Source organism: Ptychodera flava, chromosome 1 (genome assembly GCF_041260155.1).
Source record: "Ptychodera flava strain L36383 chromosome 1, AS_Pfla_20210202, whole genome shotgun sequence".
In the NCBI taxonomy this organism is placed as follows: Eukaryota; Metazoa; Hemichordata; class Enteropneusta; family Ptychoderidae; genus Ptychodera; species Ptychodera flava.
This window is the reverse complement of record NC_091928.1, coordinates 24,359,201-24,377,599: the sequence shown is the minus strand read 5'-3', so window position 1 is coordinate 24,377,599 and position 18,399 is coordinate 24,359,201. Positions and strand designations below refer to the sequence as shown.

The 18,399-nt window shown below is 38.8% G+C and overlaps 2 long non-coding RNA genes across 2 annotated transcripts in view; one reads left to right on the top strand and one right to left on the bottom strand.

Moving 5' to 3' along the window:
• The window catches only part of LOC139135202 (uncharacterized), a 346,824-nt gene that overhangs the window by 260,798 nt on the left and 67,627 nt on the right, over positions 1-18,399 (top strand). The gene's annotated exons all lie outside the window — the stretch shown is intronic.
• Positions 9,438-14,038, bottom strand: LOC139133493 (uncharacterized). Its single transcript, XR_011552607.1, has 5 exons — positions 13,909-14,038; positions 12,792-12,865; positions 11,627-11,701; positions 11,168-11,240; positions 9,438-10,420 (listed from the first exon to the last, which is right to left on the bottom strand). It is a non-coding gene; the product is annotated as an uncharacterized lncRNA (long non-coding RNA).

The window sequence follows — 18,399 nt, the reverse complement described above, 5'->3', positions numbered from 1 at the left end:
GCTTCACAGTTAAATTTCTACGGCCCACGTTGTTTTTTTTTCAAATGCTGGCAAAAGAACATTCCATTATAGAACGACAGAAGCGAGGAATTATCTACCAGTTGACGTAAAACTCGCATGTAATAAAATAAGTTTAAAAGTTTATTGAGAGACTTTATTATGACTCGCATTTCATTGTAAAAGGTTTGTTTTGCTTTGTTTTGTTTGTTTTTTCTTGTATCCTATGTTTGCTGTATTTATTGGCGTAAGCCCCGAAGAATATTGCTCATCAGAGTAAATCGGTCGCTCAAAAAAGTGTAAATAAATAAATAAAATAAATAATAAATAATAGTCACGTCTGGTGTGGACAATATCAGTATAGACAAATTTACTGCTTTGGCGCCCCGTTTCCCCTCGGCATGTTTTGGGCAACCTTTCGTAGTTGTGCTGCTATTCTCGCTCTTGTCCACAGTTGACGATGATACTCGCGAACGCTTCCTGGTGACAACAGTCATACTGGTACGGCATTGCGATCACATAATCCATGGAGTAGCTCCAGGAACTAAATCATATCTTACCGTACATCCGAACGGTGTCTATTCGACGCGAAGTCACAAGTCACGGCATGCGAGGTACTCGAAAATGTGCACCGCAGAAATCGCTTGTCTGAATGCCTCTTTTCCGGCCTTTCGTGTAATTTTGGCAAATGCTTATACGGTATCCTAAAATGCATGTTAAACTGGCAATGCAAAAACAAAACTCAGACCTTTAACTGCACTGCACTGAAAGTTGTAAATTCAATAGATCAGGCGACGGTGAAATGATTAGATGCAGTGTTTGTCTCATATGGTATCATTTGATATGTGTGGATGCGAGCAGTGAGGAGACGCATTGCTTTTTCTGGCCTTGAGTGGCTTCGTGCTGCAAGTTACTCTTCGCATCGTCACGAAAACGCTGCTACACATATGCCAGAAACTACAATTCCTACAACTACAACATCGTCAACACAAAACTAATGACATCGGAATGCAGCAGCAGTCTTCGCAAAACCAGACTTTACTGTTTGGGGATTCGCTACTCCGTTTCATCAGCATCAAGTCGTGAAGCTACTGTAAGATCTATACCTGGTGCCACCATTGAGGATATTCGTTTGCAATTATCGACCCAAAACAGGGACTATATAGAAATTGTCCTCCAGGTCGGCACAAATAACATCAGCAGTGGTAAATCAACTGATGTCGTCATATCAGACTGTCATTGTTTAATCAATCCTTAGACAGTCGAGAAAGGGGATGGGAAGCTACCGCAAAGAACAAAGGAACTGTAAAGAAGCGACGAGCTATCTAGTTTGGAATAATTAAAACGTGTGAATCGATTTTTCCATAATTATCAGCTGGGAGATAGCCGCTGCTCGACATCCGATAGTTCGCAGTGAAAAAATTGATTGAATTTATTATCAGCATAAAGTTGTCTTTCCGACTGAAGTTCCATTATCCTAAAGATTGATTTATTCTTAGATGCGACAAAGAAACATTGCATTCCTTCTGAACGGGATTATTCTCTGCTACGAAAAAGGTGTGTTTAGGACACACTGAATGTAAGGCCTATCAGCATGTTTTGCGAGATTGTACGACAGTTGGATGGTTATTGGATTTGTTTATCAATAGGTATGCAAATCCAACTTAATTTATTGCAACACAGTTCGTTCAAAGGAAATACAGCATCTTTCCATCCCTGTTTTCGACTGTCTATGATCAATCTTGCGAACTCAACATCAAATGACGGTCACGTGAACATTCTCAATATTCCTCCTCGAACGGATAAGGCCGCGTTCGAACAAAATGATGAGGCGGGGGTGGGGGAGGCTAGAGGAATTCAGGAGGGATTCGAAAATTGTTTGGGTAGTCGAAGGGGGACTTGAAAGTTTTTCTCTGCCTATGGGGGGACCTGAAAATATTTTGACTCCCAACATTTTAATGATGTCCAATGGTTCTTATGTTAGTAATAATTAAAAAAAATCTAGAACCGTTTGTCGCATTTTGTCTTTAATCTCGAAAAAATCTAAAAATTTATGAATGCCATTAAATTTTCGTAAAACAAGTTGGCCTTGTAATGGGACAGGAGCTGCAACTGTCGATAATATTCAATATTTCTATGCAATGTATCAAACAGAGTTTTTGGTGTCTCTCTACAGCATGCTGAAAACACAATATTCAGTTTGTCAACAAAACTCGTTTGTCTAAATATTGGTGATACTGATACAAATGCACGGTACACGTAGGCTGTGTTGGCTAACTGAATACTGAACAGCTAAACATACTATATAGGGAGTAGAACAAGAACACAATTGTCCAAACTGAACAAAAAATATTGTCAAAATAAAAAGTCTGTAAAAAACTGCGTCGAATGTATCAGAACACGCAACGGCAAGCCTGTTTCTAATGTTGGTACAACAAGGCACGATTTGTATCATATTATCACCAAATAATTGAAACTGTAAACACAGAGTGCAAGGTGGGCTTCGACGTAGTGTTTCGTAATTTGTGAACCAGGATGCCGGTTACGGACGCAGATATACGTAGGTTTACGCTTTCTTGTGATTTTCAAGTAAAAACTATGAGTAAAGGAAATAATTGGAGGTGATTCGAGAAATATGAACGATATCGTGAACGTTGACAGGTAATATATTTTCCGTGTCTACATGATTTTGAAAATCAAAATTAACGTTGTGATTACATCATTAAAAATACTCGTAGTTCATTATCTGTGATCAAGAGACAAGACAAAGAAAACAGAAGTGTCCCTGCGTTATCCTATAGAAATGCTGACCTTAAATAATAGTCCTCACAGTCAAGCCAGAAGACGGCGAACAACTTTGCCGTCAACCACCGTCACCGTGGTTTGATCTTATAGCTTTATGGAGTTGTAATTTCAGTTCGTCAAAAGTACAATGAGGGTTATTAGTTGCACGATCGGTAGCGTCAACTAAAGTGATGTGTTATTTTGACATTTTCTGTGTTCTTCGCCTGTCTTTGTATACAGATAGAGACATATGTGACGATATAGTAATATAATATATAATTCAAGGTGAAATAACAGTCTGTCAGCTTGGAGGTATAGTTAGACTTTTCAAGAAAGGACGGAATTGTAAATGAGAAACGTAAACCTTTCACGAGATTAATATATTGCTTTACAAAATGTCACTCGTTGTCGGAATTGAGGAACGCAAATCATGACCACTGCCTGGCCGGAGACAGCCGACTCGTTGTTTTCTATGGCTCCTGCAGCAAGCCAAGCCATCCATCTATCCCAAGATCTACACCACAGTCTATTCAAGTATACTTCTTCAATTGTGCGATCATCTCACAGTAAATGCTATAGTTTGATGTTTATTCATTTAATTTCCTCTCTTTTGTTTTTTATATACCTATACAGAACAAACCTGGGCAAGTTTTCATACGGCCCTAATTTTAACTGCTAGAGGACCATCCACTTAATCTTTAAGTGAGGAAAAACGTATGTATTAAATATTTGTTTCATCATTTATAATTTGCCAGATAATACACAGGTTTTGTATTTTGCTTACGCATCTACAATAAAAACAAGGTAGCCCAGGAAATATGGGGGTTAGATTAATCAAGATGTCCATGCCAAAAATATTATTTCATTTTTTAAATTTTCTTTACATTATACTGTGATGTTTACTTCCAGTGAACGTTCAAATGTTAACTTTAAAATGTTAATTATTTTCGCGTCATGTAGATAGAAAAATTTCACCTGAAGACTTAATCAACACTTTAAATAACATTAGCATGATTCTAGGTTATATGTTCAAACTGCTCAAAAAAAAAGGAAATCAAAATAACAGCTTTTCTATGGAAATAAAATTCTGTGTAATATAGATTTGTCGATCGTGCACCCTAACCCTCTTTATCCTACACTCACACAGCACTTTGATAAATGCTCACCACATACGCGGCCTTTTTGTTACATGTTCATACTGACATCTATTTATAACAAGCGGATGATTATAGGAAGGTTTACGGAATTAAACTACTCAGTTGGCAGTGAAACTCCGAAGTCCGTAGGTAAAACTCAGGGGCCGTGTAGCTTTTCCAAAAGTTCGCTTACGAAATCTATGTAGCTTTACGAAAGTTTGTATTTGTTGCTGCAGTGCAGCAGTGACTATTGTAGGAAGCGATGATGACCATAACCTTGTTGATAAAATATGGTGGACATATGCCTTATTCACAACAATTGACATTGTGGGCAGAAGTGCTAGGTACCTTGTACACAAAGGGAACATATGATGCTAAGTCGCGAACTATATTAACGAGTCATGTTTGTCGTTTTTGAGCAAAACAAACTTTGAGTTGGATTAAACTTTGGTTATAGCTCTTAGCATATCACTGTGGCCAATCAGCTCAATAACGAGAGTGGCGTGAGTGAACCCTGTCAATTTTTATCACGAGTTGGTAACGACGATATCGAAGGCAGCAGTTGGAAGCCGTGCCTGAAGAACTTTAACCAATATGCAAAAGATCGAAACAATGAGCTTTGTAAACACAAAAGTGCTTACCAGTCAAGTTCAATGTCAGATTAAGCCTCGCTCTACCTGAAACCGCACGTCTTTAAAACGTATATGCCACACAACAAAACGTCACGTGTTTAATTTTAAATAGAGCTCTCAACAAATGGGACAGCAAAGTTCACATCAAATTCGAAAATACTTTGAAGTAATAAAGGGACACTTGCTCTCGTTGAACTTTTTTTGATATCAAGAACACATGGAATACTTGCTATGCCATATATACCATATATCGCATATAGCCACTCAGTGTACGAAAAAAACCCGTCGTAAAGTACAATGCAAACAATGCGCTTATTGCAAACAGATGATTTCGTCTGTGACCTCTGGATTTTTCTATTCCGACTTGCGTTCCTATGACAAATAAACGTTGGTAAATATAAATATGTATATGCTATATAAATATGTATATGCTAATGTGAGTCTGCATGTCACGTCCTCCTCGCTCCGCAAAAAGCCAAGATTTTGCTCAAAGCGTATCAGCTTTTTGTCGTTCTACCTGACAAATTGGTTTGTAAATGGTCAGTGCTTGTTCTGCTGTGATCAAAAGCGGGTATTTTAGGCTTTTTATGAAGCAATTTGTCCAAATTTGGTCTGAATTCTGCCGTGGAGGGCCCAGGAACTTCTAAGGAGTGTGTTACGTAATTTGTGTAGGAACGTACACGTGGTGGCGCATCCACCTGTGATTCAGTATGACTCTATCCTGCGAAGACTGGTGAGTACTCGTCCGAGTTCGTCTATGCCAAGGAGACATGCATCTGTGCAATGGTTGCAATAAGAAACGATTTGGTGGCAGTAAGGAAGACGGAGGAAGTGAACGAAGTAGGATAACCAACAGTGGTGTGGTAATTAACGAACTTTTATGTTTTATTGTGAATAAGATGGATGTCCTAACAACTGACATGCTGGTGAAGTTATGTTGTAGGGTTCCCAGTGGGTTGGTGAAATACACTCGTATACCAGAACTGCAGAAAGAAGATGACAATGTGTTGGTCACATAACATAAAAGTAGTGGATAATGTGAAATGTGAGGCTCCAGTGGTGTGAATGAGTGAGGTGAAGATGGTGCAAACAGTGTACCTTTCTGACCGAAATTCAATATGGCCGTCTTTTGTTATGGTAATGAGGCCATGACCCCAACTGTGGTACTGAGACCTCCAAACATTGAAATAGCCCACAAACACTCATTGAATTGACCCCTCAAAGGAACTAAACAGAAATAAAGGTTGAATATCCACATGTTACAGGTCACATATTGAGGTATTTGTGCCTAGACATGTTAACGTAACTGTTACTGACTAATACTATGAAACTGAGACCCTGCAATAAGGGGTTAAGGAGATAATACTTACTCAAACAATTATTTGAAGATCGCCAGCTCTATAGTCTTCCATCAGTTTGTATGTGTAAACAATTGGTGAGCCATCAGCAGCCCGGTCCTCATCATAAGTAATATTAAACCAGGAGGGATAACCTGGAACCTGAAGGAACATGATATGTCATGAGTATCCTGCCAAGCATTGGCTTGTGTATTAAGAACATAACATGATGGCTGGCATGGAATATAATGAACACTTTATTTGCTGTAAAATAGAAGAAAGTTACTGACATAATTAGAAGTGAAACTAAACACTTTATTTCCTGAAATGAAGAAAAAGGTTAGTTCTTTACAAGTTAAACTGAACACATGAATTGCTGAAATGAAGAAAAAGGTTAGTTCTGTACAAGTTAAAGTGAACACATTAATTGCTGAAATGAAGAAAAAGGTTAGTTCTTACAAGTTAAAGTGAACACATGAATTGCTGAAATGAAGATAAAGGTTAGTTCTTTACAAGTTAAACTTAACACAATTTACAAAATTTTGCACTCACTTTTTAAGCATGTACAATCACCAGGGCTCTAAATGATTCGTGGTCATGCATGCAAACAGCAGCACTTTGGTTTATGGAAAACAAACTTTCATTTATTACACCATATGTTTACACATCTTTTCTGCTTTGTGTATTTGCGTTCTAGTGAGAAAATGAATTTGCACCACCACAAGATATTTTTGGTGTTGAACACTGACCACCACATTTACAATTTCTTACAGAGCCCTGATGAAATAATCAATATGAGCAGAAGTATGGTAAGGCAATTACTGGTTGGTTAGATAGGTGATATGAAGTCGTGGTTTTCGGTGTTTGACTGTGTACTTATCCTGGTGGTCTGTTAGCATGCAGTGCTTTTACCATGTCACACTTTTGCCGTGCACTTCATTTGGACGTGATAAAGTGTCCAGTGCAATAGTCCTTGGTTTACCTGTGATATTACATTGCCAATATACCAGGTTAAATCTCCTACGTCGTCCTTAAACTGATGTTTCACTCTTTTCCCTATGAGCATAGCATCAGCTGCATGTGAAGGCATGGGCACTTGTAGGGAGTCTTCAATTAAGACTTTTAAATTCGCTGCCAGTTCTTGTACAGTTAGGTCCCGACGCTTCCCTGGTTGAGTAACAAGTACTTCACTGAAATTAAAGATTTTCGGGTTGGCATGCCTTTGCCGTAGAAGATTTTTCCTAAAGCGTAGCTGTGCCTTTAGAGCCTTGACCTGACTACCTTTATCCGGCAGTGATGAGAGGTATCCATCAACTTGCTCCATTGACTGCCAAAGGCCATAATGGACTATTTCTTGGGTTTGTTGTTCAAGGAGGTTTTGCTGGTGCTGTTGTGACTGTTGCTTTTTGTGAAAAGCCTCTTGTAGCCTCTGTTGCCTGATGTTTTCAATTTCGTGCTCCCTTGCATGAAACTTTTTGATATCTTTGCGGGCTTGTTTGGAAGCTGCTGCCACTAGCTGACACTTCTGGTGCTCACTCTGTGCTGATAACCATACACTGGTCTTGTTCATGGTGAACATGATATAGGCCTCCGAGGTAATGGTGCTGATATTGGGTTTCACAGTGAGTAAGTGGTCTAAGTAGGAAAAAATTCTTTCTGGATGTTTATTATGTTGTGGAACACTCATGGTTGATGCTTTCATGGCTGCTGATACATTGATATACTTACCGGTACCTGTTGGCACAAAGTCACTGAAATGCCGCAGTACAAGTTCAGCCAGGGCAGGCAACACGATTGACAGAACCACCATGGTGTGATGATCATGTGATGATGGTTTCAGTAGGCTGTCCAACACTACATCATGGTTGAGTGGAATGCCATCAAACATTATGCATTTCCCTTGCATAAAATCATCAAGGTTGGAGGCAGCGTGCTGAAGATACACATGTAGTCGCGTATAGTAAGAATGGACATCAGTGATGGGTATGTCTGAATCTTCAATGAGTTTCCATAACGGAGTTGTGACATATTTTGATATCAAACCTAAAGCCTTACAACCACCCAGGAAAAAAGGAATGTGAAGATCACTTTGAACAGCTGAAAGAAGGCGGTTACCTTTCGTGCCGAACTTGTGCAGGAAATTTTGCATTTCTTCGTGTAAAAAAAGACATTGGCTCCATTAGCGAATAGAATATTGAAGCGATTCCCCCGGTATGGTGACAGTGGTACAGAGTGCAGGTTGTTACGATTGAGAAATTCATGGAGAAAGGTCTTGAAACTGCCATGGCAACCACTCTTGCAATCACCACGTCGACCAAACGCTTTACACGCTGTTCTCACCAATCTCAGAGTGCCAGGTTCATTGGTGTGATGTATATCAGTGCCTGGCCCAGGTACGTTGCCTTCAAAGTGGCCTCTTTCTGCTTCAACTATGGCTTTCTGTGTCACGTCTGCCATATGAACAAGTGTATGGAGGCCACAAAAAAAATGATTCATCTTGTCAATGGCAGACTTCGCTTCTGGCTCCAAAGACTGATAGTTTGGTATTATTTCCGGCAAAAGTGTGAGACGGTACTCCTGCAAGAGAGTGTTGAACTTAATTTCAGTAGCCGCCCTGTCGCTCATGGTGTTTTTAATATTAACTAGTAATCTTTTGGATGCTTCATTGTGGGTGTCATCAGCCACCTCCTCTATATCTTCTAGAATATCTTTGAAAACATCCAGAGTGTGTTTTGCCGATTTGGTGGCCAGATCCCTAATTCCAAGCACTCTATAGGAGCCATCATTTAGTCTGGTACTGTAAGCGCCGTACTGTTTACTGAATTTTGAAGTTTCGTCGGTATGTAGAGTTGTGTTGGGCTCTTCACTCAAGTCAGTTGACAGTTGTTTACGAGCGATAACAGTTCTTTCTATGTTCCAGTTATCAACAGTTGATGAGGATGGTAGTCTATTAGCCTCTTTATCAACCAGCTGTAAACAAGCCTGTATGACAGGGCCAACATGTGCGGAGCCAACATGGTGTGCCAGTAAGGTGTAAACACATATATGGAGTTTGGGGATGAAACGGCGTTCTTCGTTGTCATACAACTGGATAATTGGATTGGAATCAGCCCGAAGCATGTTGTTTTGAGTTTGCAGGTGGTGGACTTCATTCGTGAGTGAAGTTATCTTGTCTTGCAATGCATTCACTGTATCCTGGAAATTTTCATTTGGCTGAACATGTTTCCCTTCTAAGCGTTGACATTTCTTTCTCCAATACTCCTCACGGGCAGCCACCCTTTTCAATTCTTTCCCCTTCTGCCTCATCTTACTGTGAACTTGAATGTGGCTTTGTGTGACATTTCACCCACATCTTCTTCCATGGCTTTTAACTGGACAGTAAGTTCTTGGCAGGTATCAATAAGTTTCTTGTTTTCAGAGGCGAGCGAGCTGGCCACACTGGTATATGTTTCTTTCATTAGGTTTGGGTTGTCTGTGGATGCAAAGGGGCATGTGGATTCTTTTGTGGATGGATGGTTGGAGGATTGTCGTGGAAATGCAAACCTTTCCTGTAAGAATATATCAAATGCAGCTGCGCCTTTAGCCCTTCCTTTACTCTTGCTTAGTTTGCGGTGCTTCTCCATCAACCGGGTTACAGCCTTGGTGTAAGAGTCCACATTGTCAGAACACTTGTTATGACTCGGTTGGCAGTCATTACATTGACAAATTGCATGAAGCGTTTGCCCATGTAGCCAGCGTGCTGTATCACACACACCATGCTCTTTCACTTTCTCTACAACAATATTATTGGTGGGTGCAGTGCATATACTTACCATGTTAATGGTTGGTTAATAGCAGCAGCTACAAGGTAATAAACAAAGCAAAACACAACTGTCATGTCTAAGGTATCACGATACCTCTTACAAACAGCCACAACACATAAACAGCAATCACCTTTAATAGCTTAGTGCCAAGCAATCGTGCTACACACATATCAGTGACTATTTACAAGTATCTATTTATTTTACTTCATGTTTATTCTGTAGAATGTGCTTTAAGTACAACTGTATGACTGTCAAAAATGATCTGAGTCCGTCTCAATTCCCGAAAAACCTGAATCAGAAGCGAAATCAATAAGACCAAAATCTGAAGTCAAATAAAATTTCTGAAACTTGAAAAACAGTGGCGGAATGCATGATTGCAGGTGTGCACGGTGGAATGTTACATATGAATCAAGTGCATGCGCAATATGGATGATTGATATTGGAATAGTTGCATCATTAAAAACATTGATCAAACGCATATCCATTTTTGAGTCAAATGATTTGGTGAAAACTTTTTCAATTATACTAATAACAATGTCCCCCAAACTACTGTAGCATAATATATTGATGTAATGGAGGAGTTTAATTTGTTTTCGCCCTGTCACTACCACTTTACTTGGGTCATTAAATAAAGAAATAACAAAAATTTGTCTGAAACTAGTACTAGGGCCATTCTGTTGAATTCGGGCAAGTGTGCGGACAACAGAAATGGATGACATTTTCCGAACAACCTAAAAGAGAGTGAAAGAGAAATAATGGTATGCATATGCACTCTTCACAAGATCGTTGAATTTACCAGTGCAGTCGTGCATCATACAGCTTATGAAATGTGACAGTGCTTTTGGCATTTTAATACCAGTCACTACACTTTACTTTCATGCAAGCCAAGGCTGTTTATTGCTGTTATCAGTTATGTGTGATATAGGACATGATCCCCTTGGAAACATGTTGACCATACTGACCTTTGGCCATCTTTGTGTACATATAAAATATATTACTTACCTAGTGCAGTTCATTTACACATAAGACACAATAAAGTACAGGTGAAACTGATAACATGTGCTTTCTCATTACTCACACTGTATGGGGTGAATTAATGAACTGGCTTAATGTTACACACAATATTCATGTTGTACAGTTACTCACATTTTATCATTTATATAGATGAAGACCGTCTTACGTAATATGTTAAAGTAATTGTTTGAGCTTTCAACAATAACTATAAACAATAACAATAACTATAAATGTAATTACTGATGAACATGATGGCAAAGTAATGTAACTGTGTTGTGTCCTTTAATGTGTACTATGTGAATGTCGGAGCATAACACCAACAACATAATAGTCTTTCAGGAAAGCAATTACAGAAACCCCTTCAACTGGTAGTGTTTTGCCTAATGTACTACATATCTCACATACACAGACAGTTGTCATTACTTGGCCTTCCAAACAAGGTAAGGGCTTAAAAGTTGACTTACAAGCTGATGTGCCAAAATGAAAAGAAGCACTGCAACAATGTTGGAAACCTGTCACCACTTGGCGTCTATACACCTGCATGACAAAAAAACAGAAGGATGGATACATGTTAACTTTTCAAACATTTTACGGACACTAACTGTACAGTGGGTGAGGTTTGACATTTCTTTGTTTGTTGTGTCCTGAGCCCATTCCTTGTTTCACAATGTAGCACAGGAACATGTCCACTACTCACCTTATCAGAACATCAAACAACATACGTACTGTGTAAAATACCCAAAAATACCCTTCAAAGCAGACTTGTGCATATTCAATATCAGTACAACTATCCTGTACTTGTTGCTGAACTGATGAAGGTGCATTTCAGTGCACTGTATTGACTACACAGAGCAAAATACATATCATAAAACAAACACTTTAAAGTGGGCCATTAACTTACTCATCCTTAGTGAAATACTTACCAGTAAGTAATTCTCACAGCCTGAAACTGTGATACCTCAGCTTGCAAAAACAAACGATTGGTCTTGTAACAGCACCTGAAAAACAATAAACAAGTCAATTTAGTTTTGTAACGTCACTCACACTCACTTGAGATTTTTAAATAATATTTATTTCTTCTTGTTTGGTTAAAAAATAATACAGATCAGAATATATGTTGTTTATCTGGTTCACATAACATTTTTCATTTTCCCTTATTATTCTGAGCTCTGTAATGAAAGATCACAGAATCTGATTTCCTTCAGATCATCGCTATCTTTGTACTTCATCCATGATTTTTAAAGAGTGAAAATTGCTATTACCAAGAGCAAATAACATTTTTAATGTGGTTTTTGAAACCACACAAAAAACACTCATTCTCATTTTTACATTATAGTTGTATTCATTACTGAAACACGTTCGACTTGATTCCAAAACGATGTGACACGTTCACATTGAATAAAAATGTGAAATATGTCGTTTGTTACATTACAAATCCTACAATGGCTGGTAAGGATTATTTTTCATTTGTACAAATTAGCACCATTTGGAAGTATATCGTGTATAAATTTTTACATAAAGTTTGACAGTTTCCTTTCTGTTGTCACTTATTGTCTATTATTCTTGAAATCCTGACTAGGAAGCATACTTGTACATATTCAATATAAGTCAAACTATCGTGTACTTCTTTTTGGAACTAATGAAGGTGCATTTCAGTGCACTGTATTGAGTACAAACAGCTACATAAATATCATAAACCATACACACTTTAAAGTCACAGTATCTGTAACTTCTGATGATTATTTCACTATTTTTAGTCTGTGCTACAACTACTGTTTCTTATTCTATTGACTAAAACATGCCTAAGTGCCAAGTATTGAGCTCTTTCACATGGTCTGTATGCTAGTAAAGTGCAATGTTATTGTTGATATTTGACTTGTAGTCCGGACTAAAAGTCATTTTTCAACAATAACACTGCTGGTAATGCATATATTGACTTTGGTGGCAAGCTCAGTACCTGCATATCAACATGACGTTTGGTGTACAACAGGTAACTGTAGATGACACACAGAACAAAAATAGTGAAAATATTATCAAAAGTTACACCCACTGTGTCTTTCACTTACTCATAATAACTGAAATACTTACCTTTAACTAATTCTAACAGCCTGAACCTGCGATCCTCAGCTACAAACAAGTAACGATTGGTCTTGCAACAGCACCTGAAATAGAATAATAACGAAAGTCATTATAGTGTTTGACGTCAGTCACACTCACTTGGGGTTGTTATGCGCCAGACTGCTCCTATCACATAGCAAAAGTGGAAGTCATGAACGGAACTTGCAGCAATACTCGTGTATTCAAATGTTTGCAGTCTGTTTGCACTCACAACAAAATGAAATTCATTTGGATGTATTTCGCATTAACAGCACCCATATCATGTAACATCCATACCTCCTGGTCAATTTGGCCATCCAACTTGAAATTGTCTGCTTTTAGGGGAACAATGTGGATATAAGTAAATACGCTTTGTACATGATCAATCCACTTAAATTCTATGTGGGTCGCACACTGATAACAGTATTACTTGAGATGGTTGGCATATACCTACTGATAAATGCACTCATTTCAGACAATGCAATAATACCACAATTTTGATGGCATTTACATATCTTGAAATGTCAACAATGAATGATTTTGTCTGCGGGTAAGCCAGGCAGGTCAAATAATATTTTAAGCGTATGCGTGGGATACAACAAAAGGGGATTGTTCACATAGGAAGTGTGTTCATAATAACCCCAAAACTACCAATTATTGTCATTGACTTACATGTATAAAATGATGCCAGGTATGAGTGTGACATGGGTGTACATGAATATCACTCTGTTGATAGTGAAAACAGAATGCAAACTTTCAGATAAATGTATACTGCTGCAATTTGCTGTCATGACTCCCTTTTTCCAAGTCTTTCACGCAATCCGGTGTATAACAATCCTCAAGCGACTGTGACATCCGTTTATGAACCGCCACTGACAGAAAATCGGCCATACACGGGTATTGTTATGCAAATATAAAAGTTGTCTGTTGCCAACATGGCTCCGATGTTCACTTGTTCACGTTCGCCAACGTCTACGTAGCAACGCAAATTTCATGGCTGCGACAAGTTGCGCGTGGACGGGTACACCTGAAACAACATCCAACATCTACCTTTGTCTGTGCACGCTAGCAATACCGCTGTCTTACGCTGTGGCACTCACGCGCTTACCTTCAAACTTCTCACATACGGCCACCTTCAACTATGGCCCGTTATTCACCTCCAAAATCTCTGAAAGAGCGCCAGATTCAACGTTACCTCACTCGCAACGCAAATGACATCTAGTGTGGGTACATCCCATAACTTATATACCACCGGTGAATCACGTGAGACTAAAACGAGATTTCCACAAATCAAGATGGCAGCGTACGGGAAAGAGATGTGACGCAATGGCTGTACTTTTCGGCAGGCGTGTATGTATTGTAAGAAACCTTTGAATCACATGTTATGTGTACAGTGAAAGTCCACAGTCTTGTTATTGTTACCCTTGCCGGTATTTGGTGTTTTATCTATTTTTAAGTCAGGATTCGGCTTAAACGTTTTTGGCTTCTTTACATGGGCCAGAATAGGCGCCACCAAGTGGCTGGAGTCCCTATATGTTGCGATCAATTTAGTGATGGCGAAGTAGAATATGCCAAGCGGACTGTCTTTGAGCTATGCTGTAATGCCCCAGGGAGGTTGATAAAACGTCAGGACAGAATAAACGATTTAATAATATGATGGATATGGTGAAATTGCTCCATGAAGTTGACAACGAAGACCTGCCATGCTTTGTAGCTAAAGATTTGGCAAAACTACCGCCAATTGATACTACCCACATTGACGTCTCCACTCTGATGGTAGAACTGAAGTCTTTAAGGCGAGAAGTGGCACAAATGAAAGACATTGCTGTGCGGCCTGAGGTGACTGATTTGGCAAATGAACTCGGTTTGTTACGGAAAGAAATTTCTGAAGTGAAAAGCTGCGTTGATGGTTTGAAGAAGCCTGAGAAGGTACATGTTGAAAGTGATGTGATTTCACAGGTGGCACGATATGAATTGCCAGCAGTTTGTGAGCCGTTGGACTTCCATTGTCCCATGAACAAGATCCTCATACGAGCTCGTATGCAGATGTGGTTCAATCTCGTGCACCTGCTGTCAAAGCTAAACGTCCATCACAATCTGATCGACTACCGACAAAGGCATCTGAAAATCTGTCCGTGAATAGAGAAGGGGAGTTCACTGTGGTATTGCGTCGTTCTAAACGTCGCCCTCCGCCTGTTATTGGTACTGCGAAATTTAGTGAAGAATCAACAATCAAAGCTGTTCGCTCTCATCCTCCTTTCAAATTTTTATTACTCAATTCGCGCCTACAACGACTCCAGAAGCGGTTATTTCTTTCATCAAAAATCGCTGCCAAGTTATAGTCAAATGTGAACAATAAAAACCAAATATGACACATATGCATCATTTTTGATTGAAACAACTCGTGAGTTTGCCGACAAAATACGTGACCCGGCAATATGGCCAACTGGAATTCTCGTCCGCAGATATTATTAATTTATGACATTACGTCTTTCATCTTATAACTGCCGTGGAATAAAGTCATCCATTGACGCGATTAGGACCCTTTGTAAAGATCATGATATTATTCTTGTGCAAGAACACTGGCTGACGGAAGCGGAACTGCCTCTTCTTTCGAGAATTCACAAGGACTTTAACGCATGTGGTGTTTCTGCTATCAATGACAACTGTAGAATTCGCGTCGGGCGGCCGTTCGGTGGCGTTGCCTTCATATGGCGTAAGTCCTTGGGACAAATTTTCACGATTAAATACCTCAACGATACGAGACTTTTAGGTGCTGAAATAGTTACATCCTCCAGAAAGCTATTTATTGTTTGTGCGTATCTTCCGACCTGTTCTAGAGAAAACTATGATAGTTATATGAGTTATTTGGCAAAAATCAAAAGTATTATTGATGAGGTTGACACTACGAATGTTATCATTCTTGGCGATTTTAATGCCAATTTCGGTACGTTTTTTGCGAGTGAGCTTGATACTTTTTGTATTGAAAATAATTTGCATATCTCTGATGCTGAAAAGCTTGGTAGATTCGATGAAAACTTTACATTTATTAGTGAGGCGCATGGTAGTACTGGTTGGTTAGATCATATTCTGAGCACCCATGCAGTGCATAATGCTATTTCTGACATTGGTATAATGTATGATTGTATGTCATCCGATCATTTTCCTCTTTGTGTAAATATTGATATTATTGAGCTTGTTCATACTGACCCAATTCGACAGAACGTGACCAATTCTCATGCAAAACCTAATTGGAGTAAAGCAACGCCTAGGAATCTGTCTGCCTATGAATATATAACCGATTGCTTACTCCGTAGAGTGGAAATCCCCAGCAATTATCTCGTGTGTCGAGATCCTAATTGTAAGAACGTTGAGCACCTTCGCAATCTGAACTCATTGTATTTGAATATTGTTATTTGTCTTAAATCAGCTGCTCAGAACTGTATCCCTATTTCGAAAGCAGACGGTCATGGGTTTAAAGCTATTCCAGGGTGGAATGAACATGTGCGCGAGTTCCACAGTGCCGCTCGTGATGCATTTAAGTTATGGGCCTCCAATGGTAAGCCTAGGTATGGTCCGCTTTTTGATCTTATGCGCAAAACGCGTGCAAAATTTAAATCTGCTTTACGGGCGTGTAAAAGAGATGAAATCAAGCCAAAGCCGATGCTTTGGCTAACAACTTGACGCAGGGGGGCTCACGTAAGTTTTGGCATTCTGTTCACACCACTCGTGGTTGTCTATCTTCGCTTCCGACTAGTGTAGGTGGGTGCACTGGTCACGAGAATGTTGCTGATATGTGGAAACAACATTATGAAAAATTGCTTAATTCTGTTTCGAACTGTCGTGATAAAAATTTTGTATTATCAACATTAAATGATACTGGTTTCCACAATGCGATGGTGGTTACTGCAAATGAATAAAAGGGTGTATAAATAAGCTAGAAAAGGGAAAGGCATTGGGTAATGATGGTATTGCAGCTGAACATCTTATTTATGCTAGTTCAATCCTTAGCGTTTTATTGAGTCTATGCTTTACTGGATTTTTTACACATGGATATTTACCCGAGACTTTAATGCATGCGATCATTTGTCCCGTCGTGAAGGACAAATCTAAGGATGTTACTTCTGTGGATAATTATAGACCCATTGCAATTGTGACGGCAATTTCAAAGGTATTTGAGCTTTGTGTTCTTTCGCGTATTGATTCACTTTTAGATACCAGCAATTACAATTTGGTTTTAAAAGTAACCACTCTACTGATATGTGTATTTTCGTGCTCAAAGAAATTGTAGATTTTTATAAAAGGCATAACTCGCCAGTGTATCTGTGTTTCATGGACGCAACGAAAGCTTTTGACAGGGTAAACCACTGGACTTTGTTTAGAAAATTGATCAACAGTAAGATACCTCCTTTCATTATTCGTATTTTACAATACTGGTACAGTAACCAATGTTTTTTTGTTCGCTGGGCATCTGCAGTTTCTAACTCTTTTGGGGTAACTAACGGTGTTCGTCAAGGTAGTATCCTTTCGCCCAAGCTGTTTGCCATGTATGTAGATGGTTTAAGTAGTAAGCTTAAGTCAGCCGGTGTGGGTTGTCACCTGGCAAATACCATTGTTAACCATTTGTTCTATGCCGATGATTTAGTCTTGATTTGTCCGTCGGTTAAAGCATTACAGAAACTAAGTAACGTTTGTGAACATTATGGGAATCAGCACGACATTATCTTTCATACTGCAAAGACAGAATGTATGGCAATTTTCCAAAGTCCTGGAAAGCTCACAGTATGAGAATACCCTGTGTACTACTGTATGGTAAACCTCTTAAGTTTGTGTGTACAAAAAAGTATCTTGGCTATATTATGTCTTCTTCAGGTACGGATGATGCTGATGTGCAACGGCAGCTGCGGTGTTTTTATGCTAGAGCTAATTTTATTTTACGTAATTTTGGCAATTGCTCACATAAAGTGAAGTGTACTCTTTACAAGAGTTTTTTATATAGCGTTTATTGTCTTAATGTTTGGTGTAATTACAGTGTCAAACAATGTCTTCACTGAAAGTAGCCTACAATAATGCATTGAGATTGATATTTAATCTGAAGCGTGATACTAGTATAAGTTTAAACTTTGTTAGCAGAAATATTCTGAATTTTACCTCGCTTCACCGTAAATTGTTGTTTGCATTTTGTGAACGTTGTGGAAAAGCGAAAACCCTGTTATTCGCAGCTGTGTTAATTCCGACTCTTATTTTCAGTCCAGTTTCTGGAAACATTGTAAGAGTATTCTTTATTAAGTTTTTTCTAGCTTTATTTCTTAGATGTAATGTTGTATTTTTTGTACATTTTACTGTATGGGTTTATGGCCTGAAATAAAGAATAATAATAATAATAATAAAGTAAAACCTCTATTCCTAAGAAAGAAGAATATCATTACAAAAGCTGGTATTAGATCCAAACGTTTATGTAACATACTGGTATGTTCAGCCCTGCATGGTGAGAGTTGTGCATGGTGCGTAGCTCTCTGGTACAGACCGTAAAATGTTTCTCTGAATGTTTAATCTTGCCTGGCAGCAAAACGAGTTGAGGTTGTGCACAATTGAACAG